Source organism: Diospyros lotus, chromosome 14 (assembly GCF_014633365.1).
Source record: "Diospyros lotus cultivar Yz01 chromosome 14, ASM1463336v1, whole genome shotgun sequence".
In the NCBI taxonomy this organism is placed as follows: domain Eukaryota; kingdom Viridiplantae; phylum Streptophyta; class Magnoliopsida; order Ericales; family Ebenaceae; genus Diospyros; species Diospyros lotus.
The window spans coordinates 22,834,100-22,852,398 of record NC_068351.1 but is presented as its reverse complement, the minus strand read 5'-3'; positions in this window follow the sequence as shown (position 1 = coordinate 22,852,398).

Here is an 18,299-nt window from a genome sequence, read left to right as displayed (position 1 = left end):
TCTCCCCCCTTAAAAGAATTTGATCCTCCAAATTCGCATATGGTTACTCGAACAATGAGGGGTAAAGACGCCTCATGTCTTCTTCTAATTCCCACGTTGCCTTTTTCTGACGAGTGTCGCTGGCATTGCATTTTCACAAGAGGAATTGATCGATTCCTCAAAATCTTCTCTTTACACTCTAGAATACTGATAGGCATCTCTTCATAAGATACGTCTTCTTTAACTTCAGGAGTCTGAAAATCGATCACATGCTGAGGATCTGGCACATACTTCCTCAATATCGAAACATGGAACACATTGTGGACATGGGACAACTGAGGTGGCAAAGCTAACTCATATGCCAAAGTCCTTATCCGTCTCAAAATCTCAAATGGACCAATGTAACGGGGACTAAGCTTCTCTGTTATGCCAAATCTCCACACACTTTTAATAGGCATGACTCTCAACCAAATGTGGTCGCCTACCTCAACCAAACGTGGTCGCCTACCTAAAAATTATGAGGAAATTTCTGGATCTTAGGAATATTGTTTTAGGAATTATTATGAAGAGAAATTGAGAAAATTTTATGAGAAGGTATTTATTTCATAATCTTGAGGAAATATAATAGGAGGAAATGGGATAAATTAGGAAAATTAGAGAAAATTAAAAATATGATTTTTTTTAAGTAATTATGATGCCTAGGATACGTCAAGGTTCATAATTGAGTACGATTGGAAGTCCAACGCGAATTTTGAGGCAAAATTACGCTAGGGGTAAAACTATCTTTTTGCAACGTAAGTGATACTTCTCAACTTAATTTAGTTTTATGAAAATGCTTGGTTTGTAAGTTGTTCAATCCCAAAATCTGATTTTATGTAAATGATTTTATCATGTTGTTATGCCTTGATGTGAGCATGTCATGTAGATTGTATTTACATATTTTGATTTATGAAATATGCATATGAGCATGATGAGATTCACGGTCATAGGTTTCATGGGTTTGAGATTAGGTATTGGTGCTATTACTTTGCCAAGGGTGCACCCACACACTCCGGTCTGGCAGGGAGACTGTAAAAATGACGGGTAATCTTAAGGTGCAGTCGATCCAAACATGAGAGTTATGATATTATGTGCATTGCATACATACATGAGCATTAAATGTTTTGTTCCCTTACTTAGATAATTCATCATCTAACTTGAGCTTGCCCCTGGAATATTCAAACGGTCCAGATAGGGATTGTAGTAGAAATGAGCATGAATGAGACATGAAATGACATTTAGTAAAGTGCATGAGGAGTTGTATTATGAGTTGAATGTATGTTATGTAAACCATGTATTCAAATTCTACTACTTTGAATTCTGAACGTTTTGAGGAATGATGATGCATAGTCTCATTTATAGTTAATGATGATGTATAACCTAATTTATAGTTAATGAGAATGTAAGAATTGATTTATGATTAATGTTAAGATGTTAGGTTCGATTCTAGCTTCTACATTTAATGTTTATGATGATTCTCATTCAAGATAGTTGTATGGAAATTTTGGGATGGATAAGAGCAATGATATGGTTTAGTTTTAGTAGTATTGAAAAAAAAAAATTATTATCCCAAAATTGTCTTGGGTTTTAACGCGCTCGAAAAACGGGGCGTTACAATTGGTATCAGGGCGAACTATAAGAAAACTTAGGAAAGATCATCAAGAATCTATGAACCCGAGGTTTAGAAAAACCTTAGATTTAGAAATCTTTATTTAGAGATTCGAGGATGAATGATAGAAGTCTTAAAGGTTACTGGATTTAAGTGTGGTATAGTGAAAGTGCATGTCTAGGAAAGTTCTGGCTAAGGAAAGACTTGTTATTTAAGTGTGTCTGTTTGTGATCCACCTCTCTTTCCTGGGAACTTACCTGGTGTACTATTCACGAATAAACATTATTCCAGTATATGGCTACTATTCTCAGTAAAAAAATGGAAGCCTGATGGAAGCTGGTATAAGCGAAATGATTTAGTTATTAAATTTAGGATCCGATGATGTGATTCGGGTGTAAGATTGACTCAGTAACCATGATTATGGATCTGAGAGGTTTAGAGACTGTTGATTTGAGGTCATTAGTCAAAATCCTTATAATGAAAAAAATAGGATAACTGTGATTATCGAGGATGATCAAATCATGGATAATTCATCTGATATGACAAGACCTAGCTGATGAGTTGAGGATCGAAGGATAAGGATTTTCGAAGATCATTTAGTGTCTCGGAAATAAGATATGTAGATCAGGGATCCAACGGATTGGATCAAACGAGAGGCCGAAGATGGCTAAGTGATGGCGCGTGAGTTGCATCAATTGATGAGGTGACAATGGTGCAACCGATGTGACTCGCAGAAACGGGACAAGGAACCCTTGTAACGTAACAACACTACTAGTTTGGTGTTTGCAGTGAACATATCTGGATCTAGGGACCCTCTGCAAAGGGCTGATGGATGGCTTGTGGTAAGGTACGGGAGACCCGTCGACCAAAGCATCATAATAGATGGCATGGGAGATGATCAGATGCTGAAGATTTGATACAAAACAATAGGGTTTATACTTTGTAAGGGGGTCCAAGTTCCAATGAACTGGAGTGCAAGGTGTGCCACTAGCTGGTGATATGACTATGGATTTTTGTTCCAATAGCTGTGAGAAATCTTTAAGACAATCATTTATGAAAATAAGGAGCCTGTTAATATGTGGTATAGACACTTGCGGTCAGTGAAAAATCATAAGAAAATTGAGATAATGAGAGAAATACCAGGGTGTGTTCTCGGAAGATGTATTGAAATTGTTTCTTGACAAAACTGCTATTAATAACTTGAGGTTATCTGATGATCAGCTATGTGCGGCTTGACTGAGAATGTAAATTATCAAGTTTTGAAAGAGATGATAATTAAGAGTCAATATTTTTATTTGATGAATTATTAAACAGCTGCAAGAGGCTGAAATATTTATGATTGATATGCGATCAAGGATAAAGATAAAGGAATGAGACATTAGAGTACCCAAAAATATAACATTCATTCCATATGTTCAATATAGTTACAAGAGAACAAGCTATACAATTACAAAAAAAAAAAAAAAAAAAGAGAGAGCTAAACCCCAAAATGTCGCCAATACTCAATGCTGATGATGACTGCCGAAAATGTCGGGTCCAAGCTCATCGACGTCGTCATGAAGAGACCATTGGATACCGCTAGTTTCGCCGGGGTGAAATAGAGAAGTAGTCTTCGAAAAACTAGAGAGTGAGGCATATTCAGGCATAATGGGGTATTCATGCCACTGGTTACTACTAATCTCGCTAGGGTGAAATTGCGAAAAGTCTCTAGAAAACTAGGGAGTGAGAAATGCTTAGGCATAATGGGATATTCAGGCCACTGGCTACCTTTAATCTCGCAATGGTGAAATTGAGAAAAAGTCTCTGAAAAACTGGGGAGTGAGGTATGTTCAGGCATAATGGGATATTTAGGCCACTGGCTATCGCTAATCTCACTAGGGTGAAATTGAGAAAAATTCTCTAAAAAACTAAGGAGTGAGGTATGTTTAGTCATAATGAGAAATTCAAGCCACTGGCTACCGCTAGTTTCACCAGGGTGAAATTGAGAAAAAACCTCTAGAAAACTAGGGAGTGAGGTATGTTCAGGCATAATGGGATATTCAGGCCACTGGCTACCACTAGTCTCGCCAGGGTGAAATAGAGAAATACCCTCTGGGAAACTAGGAAGTGAGACATTCTCTGCGATAATGGGATAACTAGAGCTCCCGAATGGATTTGGATCATCTACGGGTAGTGATCCATGCGAGATAGGTCCAAAAATGTCGGCAAAGCTTGGATCAGGTTTTGGAATAGGGTTTGGATGAGGTTGTGGGTGAGACCAATCTGAACCTGTTAAAGATATGCAGAATGGTTTGCAAATAGTAAATTCTGCAATAAAGCTACATAGCTTGCAAGTTGACAACTTGTTGTTGGAGATTGACAATCTGTTGTTTGAGAAAAAAAATATGTGATACACAGCCGTAAACAGGATCTTGAAGCTAAGCTAGAGCTTTCATAGTGAGTGTAACGGCTGCCCCAAACTGATCACTTATCGGAAGTTGGGCCAGCATTTTGGAGGCATTACTGGCACCAAAGACTTGATGAATGGCAATAAAATGAAAAGATGCATCCTCATGGCCGAAGTATGGGGCAAAAACACACGATAGGGTGCATCTCCTCCTTAGGACTTTGTAGGCTCCACATGGAAACCCGAGTCCTGACATGGATTTGGGTACTTGCTAGATCTAACCAGATCTGTGGACAAATCTAATGGGTCAGATTTAGATGGATGGGATAAATCTAAGTGGATCGGGTCAAATTAAATCTAATTTAAGATTTATAATGTAAGATTTATAACTAAGGCTAGGAGGGAAAAATGACAGACCTGAAGAAGAACAGCAACGGGTAAGATCTGAGGGTCGACTGCGGCCGGGGAGGCCAGGCGGCGGTCGGTGGCTGTGCGAAGAAGCAGGCGTAGGCGACAGCGAGGTCGGATTTGGCCGATGAGGGTGATCGATGATGGCAGCAGATGGCCGTTATCGTTTGATCACCGATCACACGACTGTTGGAGGTAGCTGAAAGTGGCAGTGACCGGTTGCGACGGCTGGGGGCGCGAGAAAGCCATGCGATGGCTCGCGGTCGATGGTGAAGCAGGCGTTGGAGGCAATTGCAGAGTGGGCGGTGGCAGTCGTCGGAGGTGGTGGCGACGACGCTAAAAGGCAACGGCGGCGGGTGGCAATTTGCTCGCACAGGGTTTGTGCATTGGAAAGAAAGGAAGAAGGAAGAAAGAAGAAGAAGAAGAAGAAGAAGAAGAAGAAAGAAGAAAAGAAGAAAAAAAAAAAGAAAAAAAAAAGAAAAGGAATTTTTTTTTATGGAAAAACGTGTTTTATTATTTCGGAGATTTTGACAAGAAGAAAAAAATTATCCAGACATGCGAAAGTTGAGTTTGAGGCTTTATAGTCCCAATCCTGTGTTTCGAAATATGGAGCAACATAGATAGGTAATCAAGTAGGTTTTTCCTTAGTTATTCAACTAATCTAGTGCTAATATCGAGGATGAAATTTGAGATTTAAAATATATGACAAATTTTGAGGACGAAATTTTTATAAAGAAAAGAGAATGTAATATCCTAGTATTTTGAGAATAATAATAATTAATTTTTTTGTATTTAAAATATTTTTTGACATCCATTAGAGATTATAATTGAGAAAACTAATGGGCTTAGAGTTTGTGGGCTAAGTTGAAAAAGGAAATGCTAAGTAAATGGGTTTAGAGTTAATGAGTTAAGTTAAAAAAAAAAAGAAAGACTAAGTAAATGTGCTTAGAATTAGTAGGCTAAGAAAATGGGTTTAAAATTAATGAACTAAATGAAAGAATAATCTATTCAAAAGAAAATTTAGTAGAAAATAATTAAGGTGACACAATAATTAAAGATAGTGGGTGAAATAATTGAGAAATTTGGGAGACAAAGTAGGGTGTTGACCAATAATTAAAGATTATGAGTAAGATTTAGTAGAAAATAATTAAGAAATGTGACAAAATAATTAAAAATAATGGGTGAAATAATTGAAAAATGTGGGAGACAAAGTAAGGTGTGGACAAATAATCAAAGATAATGGATGAAATAATTGAGAAATGTAGAAGACAAAGTAGGGTGTGGACAAATAATTAAAAATTATGGGAAAGATTTAGTGGAAAATAATTAAGAAATGTAACAAAATAATTAAAGATAAGAGTTGAAATAATTGAGAAATGTGGGAGACAAAGTAAGGTGTAGACAAATAATCAAAGATAATGGGTGAAATAATAGAGAAATGTGGGAGACAAAATAGGGTGTGAACAAGTAATTAAAGATTATGAAAGAGATTTACTGAAAAATAATAAAGAAATGTGTCAAATAATTAAAGATAATGGGTCACTACAATTATATTAAACTTAATTCAACTTTCTATAAATAGAGAAAACTTGAAAGGTTTGAGGACTTAAATTAGAAAGAGAAATATTATAAGAAAAAAGATTTGAGAGTGAGAGAGAGATTTGAAAAAAAGAAAGAAAGAAAATAGAAAAAACAAAATATAGAGAAAAATACCAAAAATTTCTAAAAAAATCCTATAGGCTGAGTTTAATAGTTCGTGTGAAAATTTGTGACAGAAGACGTCGTTGGATACGCAAACCAAGGCTTCGTCCACTATAGAAGAATACTGAATCGTTTTGCGGGAATGTGAGTTATCTTCGAAAATTTCTTTAAAAATTTCAAAAATATGATAATGATATTTTAGAATTGTTGATGATGAAATTGGAAGAGAAATACATGATTGGTATTTATGATGGATTTTTGAAGCAATAGATGCTTGAAAATCAGAGAGAAAATGAGAAATAAATAGAATATGGATTTTGAAAATTATGAGGAAATTTTTTAGGCTTAAGAATATTGCTTTAGGAATTATTATGAAGAGAAATTAAGAAAATTTTATGAAGAAGTATTTATTTCATAGTCTTGAGGAAATATAATAGGAGGAAATTGGATAAATTAGGAAAATTAGAAATCTAATTTTTTTTTAAATAATTATGATGCCCAAGGTATGTCAAGGTTTATAATTGAGTACGATTGGAACTCCAACGCGAATTTTGAGGCAAAATTACGCTAGGGGTAAAATTATCTATTTGCAAGGTAAGTGGTACTTTCCAATTGAATTTAGTTTTATGAAAATGCTTGGTTTGTAAGTTATTCGATGTCAAAATCTGATTTTATGTAAATGATTTTATTATGTTGTCATGTCTTGATGTGAGGATGTCGTGTAGGTTGCATTTACATGTTTTGATTTAAGAAATATGCATATGAGCATGATGAGATTCACGGTCATACGTTGCATAGGTTTGGGATTAGGTACTGGTATCGTTGTTTTGCCAATGGTGCATCCATACACCCTGGTCTGGCAGGGAGACTATAAAAATGGCGGGTAATCTTAAGATGTAGTCGACCCAAACATGAGAGTTATGATGTTACGTGTATTGTATACATACATGAGCATTAAATGTTTTGTTCCCTTACTTAGATGATTCATCATTTAACTTGGGTTTTGCCCCTAGAATTCCTCCCAATTTTCTTCCACCTTTGTGCATGCCCTTCTTCTCCAAATTTTTCCTTGCTTTTTACTACTCAATTGCTCCCCGAAGACTCCCAAAATCGGGAGTTTAAAAAGGTTAAAGAAAGAGGCCACCAGCATGCACTATGTGGCAGCTAGGGGCTGACCACCGCCTTGCCCAAAACGACATCGTTTTGGGCAAGGAATGGCTGAATTAAGTTAGCCAAAATTCTTCCCCCTCGCGTGAGCACCTGCGGTTCAATCCCGCGTCACCCACATGGTCCCTCGCGCACGCGCCACCTGCGCTACTTATCATCCTCAACCATTAAACACTTCCATTTAATTTTAAGGTGAAACCGCCACAATTTCTAGAAATAACACTTAACCCCACAACTTCCAGAAATTGCCACTTATACACCAACTATTAATAACTCCTATACCCCCCAAAATTCTCAACAATTAATCACCCATCTCCTTGACACAAATAAATTAATATTTTCTTTAAACCCATAAATATTCCATAATCACCGTAATTATGATAATTAATAATAATTAACCATTCCCTATTTAAATTGCTAAATATTTTCTATTCTCGATTAAATTAACAATTACTAACTATTCCCGATCAAATTAATAATCAATAAGCTAAGTCAAATGGCATCATCATAAATGTAGAAGCAAGATCGAAACCTTAAATGGTACATAACTGCAAACACTTAATTCATAACATTGAAATCGTACTATTGTTTTACGTCATGTCTCAAAACTTAATACATAGAGTCTCGTCTCTCAAAGATAAGAAGTAAACACTTCAAACATAATCAAAAGATATGTTAAAGATCTAATATGTAAGATAACGACTACATCTCAAAAACCTTCTTCCCCTTGGCACCGCTGCTTTCACCTGGAACGTTTGAATATTTCAGGGACATAGTCCAAATTAGATGTTGAATCATCTAAGTGAGACTTCAAAAATATTTTCATGAATATATGCAAAATCATGAACAATCTGACATATCCCGACATGTCCTAGCCCAAGAGAATCTCATACAGCGCTTAACCCATATCCCGATAAAAGAGCAATCTCTCTGAAGGCAACACGACCACATTGACACATTGACATAACACAATCATAGCTTAAGAGGGGTAACATCAACGCGTTTTTTCGACATCTCAGGAACAATCGTTACCACTCCCAACACGAGAGGGTTAACATCAACGCAGGAACCCGGTTCACCACAATCATGTTAGAGATTACGTTCCCAATCAAAAGCATCCCAGAGACACTACCCATGTCCAACACATATGCTAATGCCACAACCATAACATGCATCATTTAAAACCAACATTTTCATGCACACAATTTAAAGCACAAAATTCAATGTACATGTAAATAACCACTTTAGATAAACCATCCACATGAAAATAACCTATCATAGGTCAAATCATTTGTATAAAACAAATCAAGTTTCTTGGGTTGAACTACTCACAATAAATAAAGTTATAGGGTGGACACTCACAAATTTGGGGTAAGAACCACCCACAAATCTAACCATTTGTATAAATAAGTCAAGTTTTGGTAGTAAACTACTCACAAAAAAAACCAAGTTGGAGGTAGGCACACTCACAAGTCAAAATCAAATTTTTCGATAGAACACTCACCTCAAACGTAACTCAGAATGCTTCGAATAACATGTTAGCCTCAATTTTCGTGCCAAACCTCAAGTAATCACACTAATGCTCAATCTCGAGTCTCAAGAATCCCTAGACATCATATTTATTCAAAAGAATATCAATATCTATTTTTCTCAATTTTTCATAACTTTCTTCCTATTTTCCCCTCACTAATATTCTATAATAAATATGTATTCAAATCTTTTCCCAAATATCTTTATACCAAAATTCATAAAATATTTTTCTAAGAATATAAAAAAATTCCAAAACTCACCTTAACTTAGCTTTTAAAGCCTCCTTGATGTGCGTGCCCGAATAATTTCTTTCCTAATTTCAAGTGCTCGACCATCTTTACTTGTTGCCTTTATTTGGCCATTGCCATTTGCTTGCTCCCCTTCTCATTTCTCCACCTATATATAGCCATCCATTTGCACAAAGCTTAACCATTAAGCTTTTCATCCCATTTCACAAAGCTTAACCATTAAGCTTTCAATCACACTTCACAAATCTTAGCCACTAAGTTTTCCATCCCATTTCACAAATCTTAACCATTAAGCTTTCCATCCCACTTCACAAAACTTAACCATTAAGCTTTCCATCCCACTTGCATATATACATATATATATAACTTATATGTATTATACCAATAAAATATAGAAATTTACACATTTAAATTCCAATTTTTCTCTTAATTTCACTTGGGCAATTCTCTAATTACATTCTTAAACATTAAATTAATTTGTATTACGATACTTAAAATACAAAATCAATAACTCCGGGCTTTCTCGATAAGGACAATTTTGCCCCCGCGCCTTCACGGGACCCTTGTTTCATCTCGAAATCACTTCAGGGTTAATCCTTACACAAAATCAGAGGCCTCTCAGGGTTCCGTTAACTTCTTGAAAATCCCCTACGACAATTCAATTTTTCAGCCTGAATCACAACTGTACCGATACAGTATCAATTCTAATTTCTTTTAATACCATAAATCCTATCTCGGGATACTTGTCAATATCATATCATTTTGCTTAGACGTCAATGTTTCAGGGCACTCCTTGCGGTCAATTCGGTGATTTTTTTTCTTATCAAACCAATTCTCAGTATTTTAAACTCATCTAAATTACGTGGCAACCTTATGCCGAAACGGGGTATTACAGTTTAAGTTTCAAAATAATAATTTGTTTAATGTGTTTGTGGCATTTGGTGAATTATTTAATATCGAAAGATAAAAATTATGGGTTTTTCATATGGTGTGATAAGGAGCTACTGCTAGCTTCTAGATGTTGTTATGTTTAAAAGTAGTTTTGATGATGAAATTTATAATTTGAAAATGGAAGAGATGTATACACTTACAAATTCCAAATTAAAAATATTCATGGCTTATTTTTATTCTAAGATTTTAATAAGCCAAACAAGATTCTCATTGAGAAATATTCTTGAAAAATATCTCTTTGTGTCTTGAAAAATTTTGTCAAAGTGTGTTGAAGTTCTGTTAAAGTCTAGAAATCACACATTTTTTTTAATAAGATTGTTAAAATTGTCGACTTTCTTCATATTTTAGTCGACTTCTTTTGTAAATAAGTCTACAATTCTTGAAATCCATCGACATGGAAAATTCACGCTATCTGTCCAAGTGTTTTTAGTACAAAATCAGTCGATAGTTCTTGAAATCCATCAACAGGAAAAATTCATGCTATCGATCCAAGTGTTTTTAGTACAAAATCAGTCAAAAGTGATTGTAGCATGTTGACTTTCTTCTAAGATAGTTGACCTTTTAATAAAAACAGTCGACAGTTTGCTATAACAAGTCAACTTTTTTTTTTTTTATCAAGAGTCGAATGTTTTGTAAAAAATGCTTTGAGATTCAAATATTTCGAAAGAAACAGTCGATTGATCCTTTGAATTTGTTGATAATTTTAGTTATGACAACATTAAAACAGTTTTTTTTTCAGGCATTTAATGTAGAGCAACAATCATACGGTCATTAAATTCAATTTACATGCTTAGCTGACAAGAAAGCTATAAATAGAGCATGAATGAGCTTGTGGGAGAGAAAATGAAGAAGTTCAAGTGCTCGAACTGATCATTAATCAAATAATCTCTCTAAGCTTTCAAATTGTTCGTTCAAAGGCAAAGTGTATTTCTTGAAACATTTGTGTTAGCCTTTCATTTTAATAACTGTGCTTCATTGTAACTAAGAGAGTTATTCTCTTAGATCACTATTGATTGTAAAATCTATTGTTATATTACTTACCTTGTGAGCTAGAGGGCATATTTTATATTGGTATAAGTATTTGTATCTATCTAGCTTGAGTTCAAGCAAGAGGTATTAGTGGATTTGAAAATCCTTAGTGAGGAGTTAAGGTAGTGGACTAGGCTAGTTGAGCCAAACCTATAATACCCAAAATCTTTCATATTCAAGGAAATAGAATCATAGGGAGTCAAGGGTAAAATCATAATTTTGAAGTATGGGTAGAAGTGCAATTTTTGAAATGGAACCCTGGAACAAGTATAATTTACTAAAAGACTTGAGAATTGGTGAGATTCAAGGATAGCTCGGGGACCTAAATGAAATGGATTTCAAAAACTATTTAAATGTGACTTTGGATTTCAAATCATACTTAAATCCAACTTTGGGACAAGTGGCAAGAATCCATTGGCCGTTTGGGGATAAAGATGAGAGCCTCATAATGACAGGATAAGTGGCGAGACACGATTGGCCCGTGATTTCTATAAATAGGTTATGGAACTCAACCTAAGCCGTTCCAAAAGAATTTTGGATCTGTTTGGGTTTCATTTTGAGGGATTGAGAGGGAGGGGTGTGTTCTTGAGAAAAAAGAGCAAAAATATGTAAAAAGAAATGGAGGAATCGGAGAAGAAAAAAGGCAGAATGGGTTTCACCAAAAAAATCAAAGCTTTGCTAAAGTTCAGGCCAAACCAATCACAAAATAGTGAGGTAATTTATTTATTTATTTTTTGTTATATTCCTATAGAGGGGAAAGAGGGGGACTCATAGATTCAAACGGGGGTTGAATCAGACCTAAAACGAGGGAGATATGGCCAAAAAATCAAAGGGGTCGCACGCTATTGCCGGAAAAGACACCGGCGTGTGCAATACACGCGCCGCTGCTGGCCGCACGAAGGGGCACGTGGCCCCTCTTCCTGAGGCGCGTGAGGGCGAGTCCTAGCTCCTTTTCCCCTGAAATTTCACACACAAACAAGTTATATCATTTAGAACAATCCTATGTAAAAATATTTTATGTTTGGTTTACAAGAACTGGTGTTTTATGCAGAAAAACCATCGGATCTGTAATTAAACAGGCAAGCTTCTGCTCCTTTATTTCCTTTATGCAAGCTCCTAACACTCTTCTCATGTTTCTTGATCCTTGCACAAGCTCTTAACCCTATCCTAAGTTATTCTCACATTCGGTTACATGTAAGTTCTCGTTTGGGAGTCTTCTTCGTATTATTCTCTTCGGTATGAACGATTTAGTCCGATTTATTTATTTGGCCTGTAACATAAACTCAGATTAAGTCGTGTCCATACTCTAAATGAGGGTTTTGATTCGCCCTCAAATTCTTCAAGAATAATGCTTTATTGTTAGGTTCAGTTTACGCAAGGAATTGTGTCTTCTTATGAAAAGAATGACAAACACAATAAGAAAGGTAAGTGACTAGCAGTACCAGCTTTCCTAGCTCATTTGTGACTTGTCACAACAACTGATAGTTGGCTCCCATACATCCAACAATCGATTGTCATGACTCAGCGATCAACAACTAGTAGCTTTGCACCCCACACCCTTAAACACCCATAAGCCCATACATACAGGAAAATTAACTCCATGCTAATGAAATGAGCCCTTCACTACAAGTCTAGCTTTAAGTTTGTTTACAGAAGCATCAAGATTAAATTTAGTTCTGTCAACCCATTTAACAACAATTATATTTTGCTCCACTTAGTCTCTTAACAAGCTTCTAAGACTTATTTTTCTTCTCATGCATTGCTACTCTCTAATAATTTTCTTTTGCAGCTTCTACATAACTTGTAACACCTCACTTTCTAGGGCATGTTATAACCAGGGAATCTTGGGATTTTTTTTTATATATATATACATAGATATATGTCTCAACATAATATAATTCTCAAAATTTCCACTTATCTATCTGACATGGAAAAGCATTATACATCAAATAAGCTAGACTAAGCATTCTTAAATAGTGGAAGCAAAGATCGAACCTTACATTTCAACATTCATCATACATTAGTTCTTACACCATGGACTTTCAAATCGTTCAGAGTTCAAGTAGCAGAAATTTAAATACATCACTTTCAAAATCAAATACTTTATACACTTAGTAAGTGACATCGCATGCCTTATCCACATCTGCATCAGCTACAACAACATCTGAAACGTTTGAATATTCCAGAGGCAAAACCCAAGTTAGATGATGAATCATCTAAGTAGGGTACAAAAAATATTTCGTGCATGAATACAAAAATATCCTTTTCCATTTCATTTCGGTTTGAGCCGATCGTACCTTATTACTACTCCCCATTTTTTCAGCCTCATTTTCAAGTGAAGGTGTATGGGTGAACCTTTGGAAAAGCAACGATCCCGGACCGTACTCTCAAACCCTTATGCGAATGCATGATTAACAATACCATCGTATACATATGCATATTTCATTATCAATACATGTAAATGCAATCTACACGAACATATTCACATTAAGACATGGCAACATGAATAATATCATTTACTTCAATTCAGGTTTTGTGGTCAAACCACTTACAAGCCATTTTTATAAACTAAATCTGATTGAATGGTACCACTTACCTTTAGCACAAAGTTCAGAATATCTCAAAAAACGCGCATCGCCTCGATTTGCGTGCCAACCTAAAAAATAATACAAATCGTCAAGATTTTTCCAAATCACTTCCTGACCAATCATTTTTAAGGAAAATCAATAATCTAATTTTTTCAGACTTTATCTTATTTTTCTCTATTTTTTATAGTCATAAATTCTTCCAAAATTCAAACTAAATACCTAATCAAGTAATTTCTTCAATATTTATTCATGAAAATTCCTAAAATAATATTTCTAATCTTTAGATATTTTTTGGAAATTTTCAAAAATCTCTTCATATTTTTTTCTAATTAATTTTTATTTAAAAATTTTAAAATAATTATTTTCTCATTGAATTTCCCAAATGAAAATTTATAAAAGTAAAATAATAATTTTTCCTGTATTGCTGAATTTTTTTTTAGAATTTTATCCCTCTTATTTCTATTTTTACTCTATTTTTCTTTATTTTTAGTATTTAAAAATAATAAAAATTACCTCCGGTCATCTTCTCCAGCGCCATCACATCGGAAAATCAAACAGCCTATACCAGAAGATGGCCCACATTGATTTGATCACCCTGACCAAATTTGAGCTTGAAACAACATCCCGAAAATGTCTCTCCGGGCAAAAATCAATTCAACTCCAGCGAAATTCGATTTTTTCGACGAATCTCCGATCAACCTTTAAATGAACTCCAAAATTTCTCAAATTTCCAAAAATGACCCTCACCTCATGGGCACCAAAATCCTTATGGTTTGGTGCCTCAATTTGGTCAAAACTTGGTCGATTTGAAGTTTGAAATTCTGAATTTTTTGGCCATTTTGGATCTCTATTTATACACAAATTCGAATCATAAAACGACTAATCTCGCACAACCCAAGTCCACTAGAGTCCTCTCATTCCCTAGATCAGTCCAAAATGGACCGAAAGTAACCCCAAAAGCCGATTTGTAGTGGGGAAATTATTGGTCATTTTCGATCAATTTATGTCCATTTTAATAATTTTTGTCGGCCATAGATCACTCTAGGCCAAGCTCCGGTGTCCTTTAACTCTTTACCACGAGCTTCCCATGGCTGAAAGTGGCATTGGAATGGATGGCCGAAAGCTTGGTCGGCCATGGCTGGTAAGCTTTTTTCAGAAATTGCATTTTCACCCCCCAAAACTTTGAAATGCATTTTGGCCTTTTCCATAAGGCCCCTAAGTTTTACAAAACTTCTGTTAACACCCTCATGAACTAAACATCTCATTTGACCCCCTAGAGTTTTGAAAAAATCTAATTTCGACCCCTCTCAGAAATTTTCAAAAATTACACTTTAGCTCGAATCTTTATTTTTGGCTATAAACCCTTTTGTTTCTTCTTGAAACCACTGAAGGGTTGTTTCTTATGTAGTATTTGACTTCTATGAAAGTTCCGTTGTCTTTTTGAAAGCCTCTTACGACAATTCAGATTTCTAAGTCGGCCCAAACCTGTACCGAAAACAGTTCTTGATTCGATTCCTCTCGACACTAAAAATCTTGTCTTTTTATGCTCGCTATGGATATCTCATTCTTTTAAGTAATGAGTATCCTAGGGTGTTCCCTCTTATCGATTCAGCTATTCAGTACACCTAAACTGTCTCCTAAATTTCATTATTGCCATAAAATATGCAACATTTCATGAAATAATTGTATAATTATTCATTTTTTTATTCGGGACATTACATAGCTTGTAGGTTTTAATGCTGCACCAGTGCATCTTTCATAAATGTCTTCTAAAGTTTTGGTTCCTCTAATTGGAACTTCAATGTCACTACCAGAATCATATCCTTCTTCTACTGCAGCTTATTCTGATGTCATAAATTTCCCAATTGAAAACTGATTGGAGGCATCTAGTTCAATTTTGTTCCAGTCCCACTTCTTGAACTCATTAAACTTCACATTTCTCCTGATAAGTATCTTCTTAGACTTCAAATTCAAAATTTTGTACCCTTTAGTGTTGTTACTATATCCCAAAAGGATAAGCTGCAGTGTTGACAACCTCAACCCAAAAGTATAACGTATACACCCGAATACTCAAGTTTGCCTCTCTTCATCAAGTTTGCCTCTCTTCACTTCAGGAACAAGAGTATAACGTACACACCCGAATACTCAAAGGTGCTCAACTGAAGGCTTCACTCCATGCCATACTTCATAAGGAGTTTTCCCATTTAAAGCTCTTGTCGGTAGCAAATTTGCAAGATAAGCTGCAGTGTTGACAACCTCAACCCAAAAACTTCTTTGGAAGGTTTTTTTCAAACTGTGAACACCTAGCCATCCTCATCACTATTTTGTTCTTCCTTTCAATCACTCCATTCTGTTGTGGAGTATAAGGAACAGTAAGTTGGTGTTGAATATCGGCTTGAGCATAGAAATTTTCTCCCTTGATTTATATTCAGTTCTATATTTTGATCTGAGGATCTTTATTTGATAGTCATTAGTCAGTTTGTTTTTCAACCAAGAGCTTGAAATTTTGAAATTCAGTTAAAACCTCGGACTTGTGTTTTAAAAAATAACACCCGACATAGTCTAGACAAATTATCAATAAACAATAGGAAATATCTGCTACCATTTAATGATGGTATGCTCATTGGATCACAAACATCAGTGTGAATAAGCTGTAATTTTTCTTAAGCTTTCCAAGTACCCTCTAAAAAAGGCAACCTAATTTGTTTTCCATATTGACAAACATCACATACATGGATCATATGATTGATAGCAGGAAAGTCTTGAACTAACCCACTTGAGTGCATATTTTCATAGTGGTATAGTTGAAGTGGCCAAGCCTTTTGTGCCAAAAAATAGAATAATCTTCAACACAAGAATAAGTATGCATGGTAGTAGGTTTCCCATTCAACAGGGAAACTTTTTCCTTTCATGTTAACAGTCATCAGCTCATAGCCAGATGGATAAAAAATAATGCAAGACATATCTTGGAAATGCAAGGCATATCTTGGAAATGCAAGGCATAATGCTTTTCTAGCATTTGTCCTACACTTAGCAAGCTTTGGTTGATTTTAGGTACAAACAAAACATCATAAATAAGTTTTGTACCTGATGGAGTCTCTACTGCAACAACAGCTTTGCCTTTAAATTACCATATTCCCAATCCTCACCTTTGAAGTGTAGGATTTTTCCAAGTCTTTAAATAAGCCAGCATTATGAGTCATGTGATTAGTGCAACCACTATCTATTAACCAAGCTTCTTTATTATAGTTTGCAGCATAACAAGTAGCAACAAAGAGATTTTCTTCAATATTTACTCGATTTTCTACCACCTATGCTTGCCGTCTCTTCTAGTTTGATTTATTTTTGCAAACCTTTCCACATGACCAAGTTGATTGGAAGCTCTGCACTTCACACCAGGCCTAAACCAGAAAATTTTCTCTATGACTTCTTTTTTTATGCAGTGGGGACAAGGTGGATACCTTCCTTTTTTGTTTCCACTTCTGTGGTTGTCACTTCTTTCTTCTCTTTATCTTTTCTCTCTCCATATTGCTTCCTTCCTCCACTGCTGATTGGTTGTTTTCCCTTGAGCTTAGCTTGGAAAGCTCCCTATATTGTATCTTTTAGCCTTATTGTTCTTCTGTGCTCCAAGGCTTGCAAAGCATTTACTAGCTCCACCAAAGTCAATTGAGAAAGGTCTCTTGTGTCTTCCAAAGAGAAAATCTTTGCTTCAAACCTCTCTGGTACACTCACAAGAACCTTTTCAACTATTCTTTTTTTTTTTTTTTTTTGTTATCTCCTCTCTAAGCAGCCTAATTTGATTTACAGCCTTCATAAGTCTGTCAGCATAGTCTTTGACAGTTTCAATCTCCTTCATCTTGAGAACTTCAAGCTCCCTCCTCAAATTGAGCACTTAAATCTTCCAAGTTATATCACTGCCTTGAAACTCCTCCTTAAGCTTGTTCCGTGCTTCATTTACTGTCTCACAAGCCATAATCCTTTCAAAGATCACATCAGAAACTGTTGAATGGATGCAAGACAAGGCTTTGTATCTTTTGGCACATTCCTCACTGTGTTGCTTCATTTGAGCAATTGCTGGTTTTTCTCTCAAGGAAGGTAGATCTCTCTTCCTATTTCCACAACTTCCCACAAATCATATGCTCTTAATGCCTTCATTTTAATTACCCATATTGGGCAGTTTTCTCTTGTGAAAATAAGAGGTGAAGGGGTAGAAAAGCTATTTGACGCCATAAAAAGATACCTCAGGATTTTTGGTATATAGAGTAGGAAGCCTTGCTGGTTCTCTTTCTAACACTCAGTCCTTCAAGATCAAAAGGGCTCTAATACCATGTTGATTTTTTTCTATCAAATCTCTTTTCTTATATTTCCTACTGTAGCTTCTTCTTTTCTAGAGCTTCTGTTACTTAGCTTGTAGCAGCAAATCCTATAGGTTTCTTCAAGACAGAAAACCAAAAGAGAAGAGGAACAATATATGCAGCAGAAAGAACAATTTATAAGAAGAAAGTGCAACTGCAAAAGGAAAAGCCCCCATATCTGTATTCATACATTTTGTTTTTGTATTGAGAATACATTAGGTAAGAGCAGTTAAACCAAAACAAACAAGGACCACATCTTCATCTTTTTAACAAAACATATCTCCTGAAAATATGAATCGCCATACTTTT